Genomic DNA, 15,485 nt, shown 5'->3' on the forward strand with positions numbered 1-15,485 from the left:
AGAGCTTGAAGTTAGGGTGTTTATGTTCTAAGTTCCCTCCTTGTCAGGCCACTGTTGGTTGTAACCTTCCCTGTTCTGAAGGCCACAGCTCCTATAGGGCAGCCCTCCCCTAGATGTAATCTCTCCAGTCCAGCCTTCAGGCCAGAGCGGTAAAGGCACTCCTCTTGTGCTAGCCTTAGGATATTTCAACATTTCCAGGTCATTTAATCCCATTATGTGACTCCCTAAATTGTTTTACTAAACCTCTTTTTGAAAATGTCAATTTGTTTCCTGAAGGTACCTGACTGACAATGAAAATCCGAATGGTAGACTGTGAGGCAGAAAAGAAATAGGGGAGGTACAAGAAGAACATATTATTCAAGTGCTAGAGATATTGCAGGTTTCTGATCAGAGCCATGGTGTGGGGGAGCCAAGCAGTTAAGAGGTGAGGAGAACAGATTGAAGGGCATAATAAGGCTCAGACAAGAGCTGATGAGGGTTTGGCTAGGGTAGGGAGGGTAAGACGCCAAGGCAACAGATTCCAGAGCCATTCAGGCATTAGAACTGATAGGGCTTAGAGTTGGTTGAGACATGACCAAGAAGCATCTGGTGTATATCAGGCAGGGAGTGAGGAATGACTAAGTTTAAGGATATTTTAATATAGTCAATGAAGTGGACAGTATAATCATTAGCAGCATCAGGAATCATTGAATTTGGGGCAGATTTGTGTGGAAAGAGGAGTTCAGTTTTCTAATCACATTAAGTTTGAGTTTCTAAGAGAGGTATTCAGGCTCAAGTATTCAGAGATCTTCAGTCTAAAGAGGAGACTTGGGGAGAAAAGAAGTAATACTCCTTAAGTACCTTAATTATACCAGGTACTTTACATATTTATCCCATTTAACCCACCCAAATCTTTGAGGTAGATATTTTATGCTCTCTATTTTATGGATGAAGAGACAAGTTCAGAGTTATTCAGCCAAGCTCACAGAGCTAGTAAGTGGTAGGATCAGGATTTGAAATCAGATCTCTTGTCCAAAACACATACTCTTTCCATTTTTTTTGGCCCCCAAATGCATACTCTTTCCACTACTCTCTGTTGCATTTTGTTTGCTAATCAAAAATAAAAATTTTATTTTTAAAATAGCTCTCATTCATTAAAGGACTTAAAAATTCTTCAGAGATATGCGACTGTTCTCTTTCTACTCCCCAGGCCCATTAATTTGGGGATTCTAGAAAAACAGCTCACCAAATGAATGTTCTTTCCTTCATCCTCAGTTTTCATCATGAACTGTCACCAGTAGCCCTGTTATTATCTTCTGCCTACTGGAATGTGATTTGCCATCTGTGCTTCCCTATTGAAATGCTTCTCTGTTCTAACAATGGTCCCATTAAACTTGTCCTTTCTTTTCCACTTGCCTGGATTTCCACAGCTGGCAATGTTCTTCTGGTTGAAGCTTCCTACACACTTTGATGATGGAGAAAAACACCACCACCAATCTACTACAGTCCTTGGAATTGTTTCATTCCTCACTCTTTTGGATTGAATTGTGTCCCCCAACAAACTAGGTTAAGTTCTAACCCCCAGTCCCGTGAAGGAGAACCGACTTGTAAATAGGATCTTTGAAGATGACTTTAGTTATAATAAGGCCAAACTGGATCAGGATGGGCCCTAATCCAGTATGACTAAAGAACCTTCTAAGGACGGGGAATTTGGACAGACACACAGATGACTGATGCAGAGACTGAGAGAGAGACCACCGTGTGACAGAGACAGAGCCTACACTGCATCATGGAATGCCTGCAAGCCACCACCAGAGCCCTAAAGATTTCAGAGCAACCATGACCCTACTGACATCTTGGTTTTGGAGTTCTGAGCTGCAGAACTGTTAGAGAATAAACTTCTGTTGTTTAAGCAGACTAGTCTGTAGCACTTTATTACAGAGACCTTGAACCAAGTGTGTCAGTTTGAATCCGTTGTGTACCCCAGAAAAGCCAAGTTTTTAAATCCTCATTCAATTTTGCTGGGTGGGACCTTTCTGACTATTTCCATGGAGATGTGACCCATGCAGTTGTGGGTGGTAACTTTTGATTAAATGGTTTCCATGGAGATACATCTCCACCTATTCAAGGTGGGGTTGCTTACTGGAGCCCTTTAAGCAGGGAACCATTTTGAAAATAGCTTTAGACCCACCAGAACTGACAGAGCCAACAGAATGGACAGAGCCCCAGGGAAGCCATTGAAGATTCCTGGAGAGAAAAACTAGCAGATGTTACCATGTGCCTTTCCAGCTGAGAGAGAAATCCTGAACATCATCAGCCTTCTTGAGCCAAGGTATCTTTCCCTGGATGCCTTAATTTGGACATTTTTATAGCTTTGCCTTAATTTGGACATTTTCACAGCCTTAGAACTGTAAACTTGCAACTTAATTAATTTCCCTTTATTAAAGCTGTTCTAGTTCTGCTATATTACATTCTGGCAGATTGCAAACTAGAACACTAAGATACTCCTTTTTAGGAATATTTTGTTTTGTGTCTCATAGAAAGAGGAAAAGAATTAAGTTGTCTAGAGGAAAATGCTGCTAGATCCTCATGCCAATTTGATCCACATAAAGTTGTCACATTCAGCAAATAAAAATAAAGGATCCCAGTTAAATATGAATTTCAGATAAGTGACAATTTTTTGGAACAAATATGTGCTATGCAATATTTGGAATATACTTATACTAAAAAGTATTTAGTATAATGAAATTCAAATTGAACTGGGTGTTCTGCATTTTATTTGGCAACCTAGACTCTGAAGCCTGGAAAAGTCTACCTCCAGGTTCTTGCCCTAGCAAAACTGAAATCCAAATGTAGTTCATTTCTGTGACAAGTTCTTTAATTCAATTCGGTTCAGCCAAAATTCATTGAGTACCTACATCTCTACCTTTTAACACTCTATATTATTTCCCATCTCTATGCTATTTCTGCTGAACACAATGCCCTTTCCCCTGGGCTCCACCTGGCTAATACTTACTTATTTGTCAAAATTCAGCTTCAATATCATGTTTTATAAAGCCTTCTCTAAGTTCCCTGGGTAGAGTTAGGAGATATCTCCTCTACCACCATGATCTTGTATGAACAGGATGCTTTCACCCTGACATTTTGTTTCCATCACTGTGACACAGATGTCATTTTGACCTCAGTGTTGTCATTGTTGTTTTAAGACAAAAAGGAATACACATTTTGTTTTCTACTTTAAAGACAAGTTTTAACGCCTATTCACAGTTGCCAGACATCATTCTTCAAAGATAAAATAAGGAGAAGAAAATGACAATAGAATATATATATATATATATATATTGCATCTCTCTGGAAGCACCGTTTTTTGTTTTTTGTTTTTTTAATTTTTTTTATTAGAGAAGCTGTGGGTTTACAGAACTATCATGCTATACACCATTACACCAACAAACCTTGTAGTGGTGGGAAATATTTGTTACAATTGATGATAGCACTTTTTAAAATAATTGTACTATTTTTTTTTTTAACAGTAGTCAGCCAGGATTTATGGAGAGATTCTATGTTCTAGGCACTGTATGAAGTAATTTACATGGATTACCTCATTTAAAATGCCTAATGCACAGGTCTGCGAAACACGTTCTTTTTAAAAATTTTTTTAATTAGGAAATTGTGAGTTTATTGAAAAATTGTATAAAAAATACAGTGTTTCCATATACCCCCTATTGTTGGCACTTTTCATTAGTGTAGGACCTTTGTGACAATTAATGAAAGACTATTAAAACTGTACTATTGACTATAGTCCACAGTTTACATTAGGTGTCTTTTTCCCCAAATACCCCCTAGTATTAACACCTTGTATTAGCATTGTACATTTGTTATAATTCATGAAAGAACATTCTTATATTTGTACTATAAACTATAGTCCAACTGCAATAGGATTCACTGTTATACAGTTCTATGTTTTATCTTTTCATTTTTATTCTCATAACATAAAATTTCCTCTTTGTTTTGACCCCAAGAACATTCTGAGTCTACATTTGTCATACCCTGAGTCACAGTCATTTCAACATTGATGAATTTTTATCCCAAAATGCATTTTCTGAGGGTCAGGCCATTGTACATTTCAATTTCTTACTCGATATTCTTTATAGCACAGTGAAACTATTTTGCACTTTCTATTTTAATGATATTCTTTACTTGAATTATGTCCATAGGGTCTTTTTTTATATACCTTAACAATAAAGACTTTCAAAAATCTCTCTGTTTTCTTTTCTCTTATCTTCGCTTTTTTACAAATTATACTTTCTGACATTGCTAGTTTTCTTTTGTTGGGGTTATTTCTACCAAGTCTATTTTCTTTAAAAGTCTAGGTAAAATTTTGCAAAAAAGAAAAATTCCACTGAGGTGGTTTAATCTTTGTCAACTTTTAATCAATAACTTTAAATATATGTGTATTAACTCTTATCAATATTACCTTATGTTGCTTGATTTTTCCAGCAGTATTCACTTCTGATTTCATTCCTGAAAATAAAATTAACATTTCAATGGATATTGTTTCAGAAGAATTTTTCATTTTTCCCTCAACAGGATTAAAATAGCAAGGTCAAAATATCTGACTTTACAACAAGCAGCTTCCTGGATGTATCCATCTATAAAGAGACTAAGTTAGTACACTGAATTTAATGTCTGTCTCCCTCAGGTACACGTGAGCTCCTTGAGGGCAGAAGCTCAATATTATCCATCTCCACAAAGCCAGAGCCTTGCCCAGTCTGCCCCAGATGGTATTCAGTGAATATAGGTTGATTGTAGGGTCATAGACTTCCATCTTCTTTTTATGCTCCTCCATGTGTTTGGCTTTCCAGACACGCCATCTGAAGACGTGAGGGGTACAGCATGGTCAGCATCCTTAGGTGCAGGAATCCTGAGGTACAGGGTGGTGCCCATTTAACTTTGATTAACTCCGTTCTTATTTTGTCAAGACTGATGCCCAGTGGCTCACCTATCCCAAGGCCCTGTGGTGAGGAGACAGCCGGTGGGAGCCACTGAGTGGAAACATTCAGAGCCTCACACACCAGTCCTACTGTCCTTCAACCCATCACTCCCAGGATTAGATTCCAGGCCACTAGTAAACAGAGCTGACAGCGAATGGGTTACAGAAAAGGGGAGAAAGCCAGAGTCAGAGAGGAAGGAAAGGAAAATGATACTGTGAGTGTGTTTTAATCTCAACAATGGCAGCAAATTTATCTAGTTTATTCACTAACATCTGCCCAGCTCCTAGAACACCATTTGGTGCATAGTAGCTGCTAAGTAGATATTTTTAAAGGAAGGGAGACGTAATGAGAGACACTTGGATTTACTGAGAACTTAGTATTCCACAGGCTCTGTGCCAATCACTTTCACACATGATCTCACTTTAAATTTAATCCTCAAATCATCCTCGTATGGTAGCTTGTATTACCTTCGCTTTATGGAGAAAGCAAATGAGCCCTCACTACTACTCATAGACTGTCGGTAACTCTTCGAAGGGTTGGCATCATGCGGTGAAGAATGTATCAGAGCAAAAGGGGACTCAGAGTTGATCTGATCCTACCCTGCCATTTGACTGATGGAGAAGAGAACCCTCAAGTGGCAGAAGTGAATTTGCCGAGGTCTTCCCGGAGTTACTGGTGGAAGTTGAATGTGAACTATGATCTCCCACTCACTGCAACTGAGGATCTCTGCTCTGTTTTGTCTCCTGCTGCTCTCATCACTGCCACATAGAGAGGACTGGACACAACTGGTCATACAGTTGTTCAACCCCAAAGAAAGCTCATTCTGTGTCCTGCAGTCATCTACCACCTTGCCTCCTACCACCCAACAGCTCCATGAATTTTGTTTTTCTTGCAAGGATGGGCTTGCATATAGCTTTTAAGCCTTTTAAGACCCTCACCTTATACATGGCCTTGAAAACTGTGGAACTTCTATACTTGGCAGGGGGATGTTTGCCAAAGAATGCTCTTTTTCTTGTTTTAACTTGATTCCACTGTTCATCAAATATGTTTTTCCTTCTATAAAGTATAGCCAAACAGTTTATGACAGGATTTAACATTTAAATCTGTGATATAAAGATCTCTCTTTGTCCCTACACCCTGACGGTCTGTCAAATGAGGTTAATGTGAATTGCTAAAACATGTCTACGTTATGAGATCATTCCTCCGGCTAGCTTTCTGCGTCAGCGCATGCTGTGGACAGTAGAATCAACAAGAGGAACAGAGATCAGAAAGCACAGGAAAGGGGACATGCAAACATGAACTTGTCCTTCTGAGAGGACACTAGGCCTTGCTGCTCCAGAGGGCTGGAGTCTGGGTTCCCCAGGCAGACATCACCCACTGCACCTCGTTTCCTGGATGCACCTCTGCTTTAGTTCTGTGAACATGTCTCTCTTGACCTCACTATCTGTTTCGGTATGGTGAGAGAAGGTGAGAATTATTTATCACTCAGAACTGAATAATGTGATTGTATTCATGATGCATAACAGGAGCTAGGTGCTTCACCAAGCAAATGAGACAGTGAGGGCAGGAAATAAATGCACCACGCTTTGGTTCCTGATGGATTCGCACCGACATCACCTCTCAGTGGGGTGGTTCTAAGTGTTCTCAGCAGTTCCCCTGCCTCCACCCCACATCCAAAGCATCATTGCAACATGATCTTTCTAGAATACAAATCTCGTCATGCCACATCCCTGCTTAAAACCCTTGAATGTTACTTTAAAACCTATAACTTGAAGGATAAACTCATCAGCATGGCTGATTGGTAAGTCCCAACCTACCAGCCTGATGCCACAACTCACACCCCACATTCTCTCCTCCAACGAGACTTGATCATTCACTTCTCAACAAGACAAGCTGTTACTTAGCAAGTATTACTTTTCTGCCTTTTATCCACCTTCTGATCTCTTCTTTATCATACTTCAAGACCCAGTACAGAGGCCCCATCCCCTGAGAAGCCTTTTGAACCTTTTCCAGATAGAGCTAGTCACGTCTAGTCATGTCTGCCTTTTATTAGAACACTGATGACACTGGAATCTGGCTGTCTGATTGCTGATCTATCTACTCCACTCAACTGCAGGCTCTCCAAGGTGGGGAGACTATGTCTTAGGTTTTCTTACTGCCCTAGTAATTAGAACAGTGCCTGGCACAGAGTAGGGGGCAAAAAAAACAAGCAAAACCAAAAAATCTCAAGTGGACATTTATTCCGTTCAATAATACTCTGTTCAAATGCTTGGGGAATGCAAATATGGATGTAATCAGTCTCTATTCTTATCTTAGTTTCCTAGGACTGCTCTAAGTACCACAAACTGGATGATTTAAAACAATAGAAAGTTATTGCTTCACAGTTCTGGAGGCTAGAAGTCTGAAATCTGTAGGGGAGAATCATTCCTTGCCTCTTCTAGCTTCTGCTGTTTGCTGGAAATCCTTGATGTTCCATGGTGTATAAATGTACCATTCCAATCTCTGCCCCCTCCATCTTTACATGGGCTTCTCCCCTTCCTGTAAGGACACCGGTCATACTGGTCAAACCCTAATCCTGTTTTGCCTGAGTTTAACTATTATCACATCTTCAAAGGCCCTATTTCCAAGTAAAATCATAATCACAGGGTTAGGATTTAAATGTATCTTTTTGGGAGACACAATTCAACCCATGACAGTTCTTAAGGAGTTTGCACTTTATTAGGACAGCTATTGCCCACACTGATTTGTAAACTTTTTGCACAAATACAGTTTGATGGCTCCCGTTCAAAATTAAATTATTTCCATGGTTATCGCATTTGTCACTTAGTTACCCTTCAACACTCCTTGCGAATTCTCACCATTCTGATTGTCTTCTTATATATCCATCAGACATCGCATTCTGTGTGTTCAACTGACACAAAACCAGTCTTTCATGCACCTTGAGTTTTTTCAGTACCACCTTTCCAAACAGTGTATATTCCCAATTGAAGCAAAATTCCATTTTACACACCAAACTTTGATGTAACATTTGAGATTCTCAGAAGGTCAAGGCAGACCAACTGGGCAACTCTGACCAACCCAGGTAGTTTGCAAATGCACACAGTCTTTAATGTAGGAATACATCTTACTTACACTGTGGCAGAGATGCTACCAAAAGGGTCTAAAAGCATAAGGACAAAAGAAACAAGGAGATTAAGGGAGGGTGTCTGAACCTGACAGGAAAACGGGACTTCCTTTTAAATCTTACAAATAATGCAGAAATTTCGCTTGAGTCACTTTTTGGCATCTCTATAAGGTGACTCACAAGACATTCTACCCAGAGCAATCTGGTGACTAAGTGCAAGCAAAATAAATGGGGAGTCAACCCAAAGATGTAAATGTGAGGGAATCTTTGGGACCGTCCAGCATTGGTCAAAAAGGCTATATCTAGGAGTTGGGTTCTGTGCTTGGTAAGATAAAAATCACAAGGCTGATTCTGGCTGAGGATAGCAGACATGAACAGTGATAACGTTTTCAGGGTAGAGAAAATGTTATTTTATTCCTACCTGGGACCCAGAAAATGAAGATCCAAAGACGAATAGAAAAAATCTCCAGCCTGCCCTGTCTCTTATGGAAGCAGGCAATGATAGCACAAAAGGGGTTTGCCTCAGTAGTCAGAAATAATTAGCCCTAAAATGAAAGCTGCTCTGGTCCCACCTAACAAAGCCTAAAAGCAAAACCCAAAAGATCAAACTGTTTCCAAGCAACTTAACCACATCCCAAAGCAAAACTTAAGAATATTTTTAGGAATACAAAATATGCAGCACCCAACAATGTACAGTTCATACAGTCTGATGTCCAGAAAAAAAATAACTAGGAATGTAAAGAAACAGAAAAAATATGACATATGGGGAGGTGGAAATCAGTCAATTGAAATGGATCCAGAAACGACACAAATGATAGGATTAGTAGACAAAGACATTAAACAGTTATTTTTACTGTATCCCACATGTTCAAGAAGCTTGATGAAAAAGCAGAGAAACTGAAATAGAGACATGGAAGAAATAGTTTTAAAAAGACCTAAATTGAACTTCCAAAGATTACAACAGCTCAGATGAAAACTATATTGGATGGGAACAATGGAAAATTGGACACTGCAGATGAAAATATTTGCGAAAATATTAGAAGACATAGTAAACTAACCAAAATGAAGCACAGAAAAAAAAAAAAGACTGAAACTAAATGGACAGAACATCAATAAGGTATGTGGCAACTTCAGGTGGCCTAACACAGGATTAATTAGAGTTCCCTACAGAGAAGGGGGTCATAAAAATATTTGAAGAAATAATGGCCAGTTTTTTTTCATATTTGATTAAAACTATAAACCAACAGACCCAAGAATCTTTATATAACCCAAACACAAGAAACATGAAGAAAGCAATGCAAATTCTATCATAAAATCAAATTACTTAAAATAAGTGACAGAGAGAATCTTAGCAGCCAGAGAAAGTAGACATGTTACATACAAAAGAACAAATATAAGGATGTAAGTTTAGTTTAATATTTAAAACATCAACGTAATTCACCCTATTAACAGACCAAAAAGAAAACCCATTTCAATAGATCAGAAAAAGAAATTTTTTAAATCCAACATCTGTTCTAGATAAAAACTCTCAGCAAAATGCAAACAAAAGGGAGCTTCCTCAGCTTCATAAAGGGCATCTAAGAAGAACCAACAGCTAACCTCATACTCACTGACAAAAGTCGCAATGTTTCCCCCCTAAGATTAGCAATAAGGCAAAGATACTTGTCTCTTCTCACACTTCAACAATTATTCTGAAAGTTCTAGCCTCTGTATCCTCCTTCAAGATGGCTGAGCCACGTCTTCCCTTTCTACTGGTCTTGGAAACATCCAGCTACTTCCTTAACCCCGTTAGAGTGTGTAATATCCTGTGAGGCACCCCTCAGTGCCAACCACCCAAACATTGTTATCAACTTTTGGTTGCTGGCTTGAATGTCAAATGCATCTGTGATATTTGCAGGATATCACAAAGCAAAGCTGTGGACCTGTCTGCAGTGCGATTCCTAACAACTTGTTGGGGAATTATTAAAATCAGTTACTCAATAATCACCGTCACACTCCTTCCTTTCCCCCCAAACAAATCAATTAAATAAGTGGGATGCGAGGTTCTTCGATGAAGGGCACCAGGAGCCATGACAATTTTGTCTTCTCTAACTCTTTCCTCTTTATCTTAGTCAAACATTTGTTTCCTTTTGGGTAGAAGATTCATTCTTTCCTGGCCCTTTATAAATTTAGTGCTCTGAATTCTCCAGGTTTAGTTCTTCATGTTTTAAGTCAAGCTTGGAAAGAAAACAAACAGAGAGGAAAAACCCTTCCTTGCGATTGAAAGCTGCCATTTTCAAGACTTGTCTCTGCTGTTGATTCACAAATGTCACCTTGAAGAGTTTAAAGGCCAAGAGCTTGATGACTCTTCCTTTCTGAATTACTCCTGCTTTTTGACAGTGCATATAGAAAGCTACTGCTGCTGTCTGAATGGTACCTGAAAGGTAAGCAATACAGGAAATGAAGATATGCGTAATTAATATCAAAATATCCCTGTTCTAATTACCTAATTATATGATGGATGCAACCTAATTACCAAAGGTGATGGGTGCATAACTGTGTTCTACACGTAATTATTAACACTAAAACTGTCATAAAGCAAACCAAGAACAATGCATTTATCATGATAAATTATAAATACTCATATATATGCACATATTCACACATACAAAGCAGCAAAATTGATGAAATAGATTGCTATATGTATTGGATAGGTAAGTAGACAATACGGAAAATGTACAGATTATCAGCAATCCAACTCTTCTTTGTAAAATAGTCTTGTTCTCCGAAAGCCAACATGGGTCAATTAACAAAGCTGGCTGACATCTGATTTGAGGCACCAATCTGAAATCCAGATGTGTTTGAAATGAGAATAAATTAATTGAAACATTTTTATATGGTATGATAAAATATCCTATTAAAAACATTCTCCAGGAGGTAGAGTTTCACTTCCATCCCTATGAGTGTGGGCTGTGCTTGGTGGTGAAGGGGAAGCAACCTCACAGTGGAGAAATCTGTCAAACACTGGCCTGGCCAGAGAACCAAGGCTGACATCATCAGTGATAACCCATGCAAACTGCTAGCCAGGTACCCTTGATGTAATTTGATGAAAAAGACACTTCACCTCTGTGGTCTTCTTCCCTAAAACACATAATCCCAGTCTACCCATGGGAAAAACATCCAACAAGTCCAAGTGAGGGTCAGTCTACAAAACAGCGGGCCAGCACTCCTCAAAACTGTCAAGGTCATCAAAAACAAGGAAGGATGGAGGGTATCACAGACCACAGGAGGAGAAAAGGACATGAGGTCTAAATGCAACATGGGAGCCTGCAAGGGACCCTGGACAGAAAAAAAGACATCAGGAAAACTAGTGAAAATGCAAATAAAGTGTAGAGTTTAATAGTTAATAGTAATGTAGCAACACTGGTTCCTTAGTTGTGATGAACAGACCATGGTAATGTCAGATGCCAACAAGGGAAACAGCTTGAAGAGTACACAGAAATGCTCTGTATCACTGCACCATCTTTGCAGCTTTTCTATCAACATAAAACTATTTAAAATAAAAAGTTCATGAAAAAACAAATTCCCAAGCCTTGCTGAAACCCACTCAATGTTACACTCAACTTCCACGAGGCAGCTCTGTAAAGGAGATGAACGTTAATGGATTAGAGAAAAATCACAAGTTGAGTGGCCCTGAATCTCTGTGAGCGTCCATTTCCTCACACATAAAACAGGAACTGTAATATTTGCCCTGCTCGCCTCCTTCAAAAGAAAGGTGAAAAAGATTAATAAATGTTGAGTATCAGTTCTGTGCCAGGTATTTATCTCTACCTCCTTCAATCCTCAAAGCAATCCTGTAAAGCAGGAACTGTAAAGCCCATTTTGCAAAGGAGGCTCAGAGAAGCTAAGGAACTTGGCGCAAGATCATACTATCAGCAAGTTAGAGTTTGAACTCAGGTTCTGTCTCTCAGTTGATACTTCTACAGCTCCTTGCTGCCTGCTAGCTTTCCCCCAGGCTGACTCCCATAGAATGTGTAATGCAAATGCTTTGCAAACCACCACGCACTACACTCCTATATTAACACTGTGCCCAAACACAAATGTCCCAGTGCCCAATTGAGTGCTCAAGTACAAATGTCAGAAAGAGCCTCTCACCATTTGTTAGTACTTAATAAAGAGCTCCCCCACTGGGCAAGGGGTGCATGATCAGCCTTTCAAAGCACCACCAGCTGGCACTTCCTGTGAGCTCTCACGTTCTTCTCTCTAGGTCTTTCAGGGCTGCCTTGGGGGAGGCTCAGGCTGACTTTTGGCAGCTTCACAGACTCCCTTTTTCTGTCGCAGAATGATTTGTACCTAGAGTGTCAGGGTAGAAGCCTGAGAGGCACATTGGTAACACAATGCAATAATAGTATATCAAATTCAAACAGCCACTTCTGCCAAATGAAATTTAATTAAGCACGAAAGCGAGTTACTGCAACGAAATGTACATGTATTCTTTAAAGTCATGCCTGCCTTTGGGTATTTGGAAAATGCCCTAAATGCATGTTATTACAGGAATCTTGTTATCAGCCAGAAAGAAGGCTTTAGATCCTGAGTATATATTTTGAAATATGTAAGCATCTTGGAACCTTGGTGTTAATGCGTCAGTTTATCTGCATGAGATACACTGCATTTTGGGCCAAGGCCAAGACATAATCTTCCCCCTTACTAATCAAGACACAATGGACTTTTCTAGTTTAAAGTTTCAACTTTGCTTGCAAATCCAGACCACGCTGTCCAAAGAGCTAGGCAACCAAGAGGGTTGCTACTATTATTTTCATTTTTAGTAAGAGCATTAACTGCCTTTGAATACGAGCATTTGTTAATAGGGATTGATAAAAAAAGAAGTCATGAACCATTTACTCCAAAGGGCTATTAAAGATCATCTAATCCAGTCCATTCCTTCTATAAATGAGAAAACCAGACCCACAAGGGTATCCAGCCCAAGGTGGCACAGTGAGTCAAGGGCAGGTGTGGAACCCAGACGCAGGCTCCAGCCTCATGGCACACAGCTCCTGCAGATAGCCTATTTTGGATTAGGTTACTTCTGCCCCTACTTGGATATATACATAACCAAGTCTCTTTTAAAATTCATACATCCAATGAGAAGTGAATAACCTGAATCAAACCAGGAGGAAATAGCAGATGTACTCAAACTGAGGAACATTTTATTTATAAAAGGGAGAAGGGACTGTTTTCTCCAAAAATATCAAGGTCATATAAGAAAGAAAGGATGAGGAACAGTTACAGATTAAAGGAGACCAAAGAAATATGAAACTACATGTACTAGGGGGACATTATGTAAAGGTTATCGGGTCAGTTGACAATTGGAGCATAGATGGTTAAGGTGGGTCAGAGCATAACACAGGAGTTAGGATTTAGGGAATGATTATGATGCCAAACCATTATGTAGATATTCCTTTTTACTTTCTGATATATTGCAACAGAGGGAAATACCTGAAATCTCTGAACCATAATCCAGCTGCCTTGATCTCTGATAATAATTGTATAGCCTTTATCTTATGCCCTTGTGATTCTAAAATCCTTGTGACTGACCCTCCCCTGTACCCATTTTATCCACTTTTTCAACTTTACAGTCTTAGGATCACTGAAGACAGCACCTAATGTCTATTAATGAAGGGCCTTGAATCAGTCCAGAATTAAATTCCAAAGCTATCTTGACAAAGGAAGCTGGATCTAAACAAAATGGGCCTGCCTGACCTGCACAATAGCTTCAACTTTAACCTAGAAGTGATCTTTACTTCATTAAAACACTAAAAATCATACCCATCATCATATTAAGACCACCATTTCCTTGCATCCTTTCTGTGACTCAGCAGGTAATCAATCTGTGCATGCTCAATAATTAGATCACAGCTAACCTCATCATCTGAGCCACTGTACTCATCATCCTAAAACCTGCTCATCTTTTGATACTACAAAACTATCAGAATTATTGCAGTTCAGGGAGACAGGTTTTTAGGCTGACAGACCATCTGATCTCCTAGCAATTAACTCTATGTCTCTTTGAAATGCTGTTGTCTCAGGAATTGGACATTCGAGTGCATCAGGCAAAGAACCCACCACTTTTGATTGGTATCAAAAAGTAATGCATTGCGTTAAACTTACTGAAGTTGATAACTGTACTATGGTCATATAAGAGACTATCCTAATTCCTAAGAAATGGACACAAGTATTTAGAGATAAACAGCCAGGACACACAACTTATTCTCAATTTGACCAGGGGAAAATACCCCACAGTAGACCCGTATTTAGATAGACAGACAGAAAGAACAGCAAATAGGGCAAAATGTTAACAATAGGGCGGGCCATGGTGACTCAGCAGGCAAGAATGCTCGCCTGCCATGCCAGAGAACCTGGGTTCAATTCCCAGTGCCTGCCCATGTTAAAAAAAAAAAACTGTTAACAATAGATGCATCTGGATATCAGCTATCAGGATGTTCTTTGTTCTATTCCTGCATCTTTTCTGTAAATTTGAAATTATTCTGAATAAAAAGTAAACAAAATACTTAAATTCATACAAATAATTACCACCAGCACCACAAAGCTATATTCACTCTCTATTCAAGAGCAAAGGAGGGCATTGTAAGAAGATCTTCAAAAATATGTAGTACATGCTTTTAGTCATGACATCCTTCACACATATTTACTACAAAACCAAAACCAATGAATGTAAACAATGAACAGAGGTGCCTTAGAAGACGTCCCTGCTTGGTATTTATGCCTGGATTTTTGGCTGGCAGTATCTACTTCTGGGCCTTCTGTCATTCAACTATTTTGTTATCTTTCTTAATGGAAAAAAACCCAAAATACCTTATCCTAAAAAAAAAAAATGCAATGAGGAAATTGACACCTATTGAACAGAGATAAATCATTTGGCCACATGTTTATTTTTTTTCTTTAGAAAAAACACACTCAGAAAACCCCAGGTTACCCTTATGAATGTGAACGGGAACATTTCACATCGGCCACCCTGAGGGTCTTGTGTTTAATGAGGAAAGACAACAACTGTTTCCTTGGTGGCTTGAACAATCTGCTTCATAATGGAATTTGCATATTCATTATTTACACTGGCCCACCAATAGCAATGCCTGCTCCTCCAGAGAAAGCAAAGGACTCTTCTCTCAATTTGCTATCAGATTTTGGGCAATGCCCAACAGTTGTCTGCTTCATGAGTCCATGCCAGTACTGACTGTCCACAGCAGGCAATTTACACACAGACATTGGGGATAAAAACAAATTCTGGCCACCACTCTAATACCCTGGGACTTGGAGAACATAATAATTGCCATTTTCTCTCAATAAAAGTTTAACTTAGTCATTTACAGGTAAATGACTGGCCCAGGGTTTTT

At 39.2% G+C, this 15,485-nt stretch overlaps 1 long non-coding RNA gene across 2 annotated transcripts in view; it reads right to left on the minus strand.

The window, feature by feature from the left end:
* Positions 1-15,485, minus strand: part of LOC143659467 (uncharacterized) — a 234,427-nt gene that overhangs the window by 57,095 nt on the left and 161,847 nt on the right. For both annotated transcript variants that reach the window (XR_013163564.1, XR_013163563.1), the window contains exon 3: positions 4,454-4,500. This is a non-coding gene — a long non-coding RNA (uncharacterized LOC143659467). The remainder of the gene's footprint in view (positions 1-4,453; positions 4,501-15,485) is intronic.

This window comes from Tamandua tetradactyla, chromosome 2 (assembly GCF_023851605.1).
Source record: "Tamandua tetradactyla isolate mTamTet1 chromosome 2, mTamTet1.pri, whole genome shotgun sequence".
In the NCBI taxonomy this organism is placed as follows: domain Eukaryota; kingdom Metazoa; phylum Chordata; class Mammalia; order Pilosa; family Myrmecophagidae; genus Tamandua; species Tamandua tetradactyla.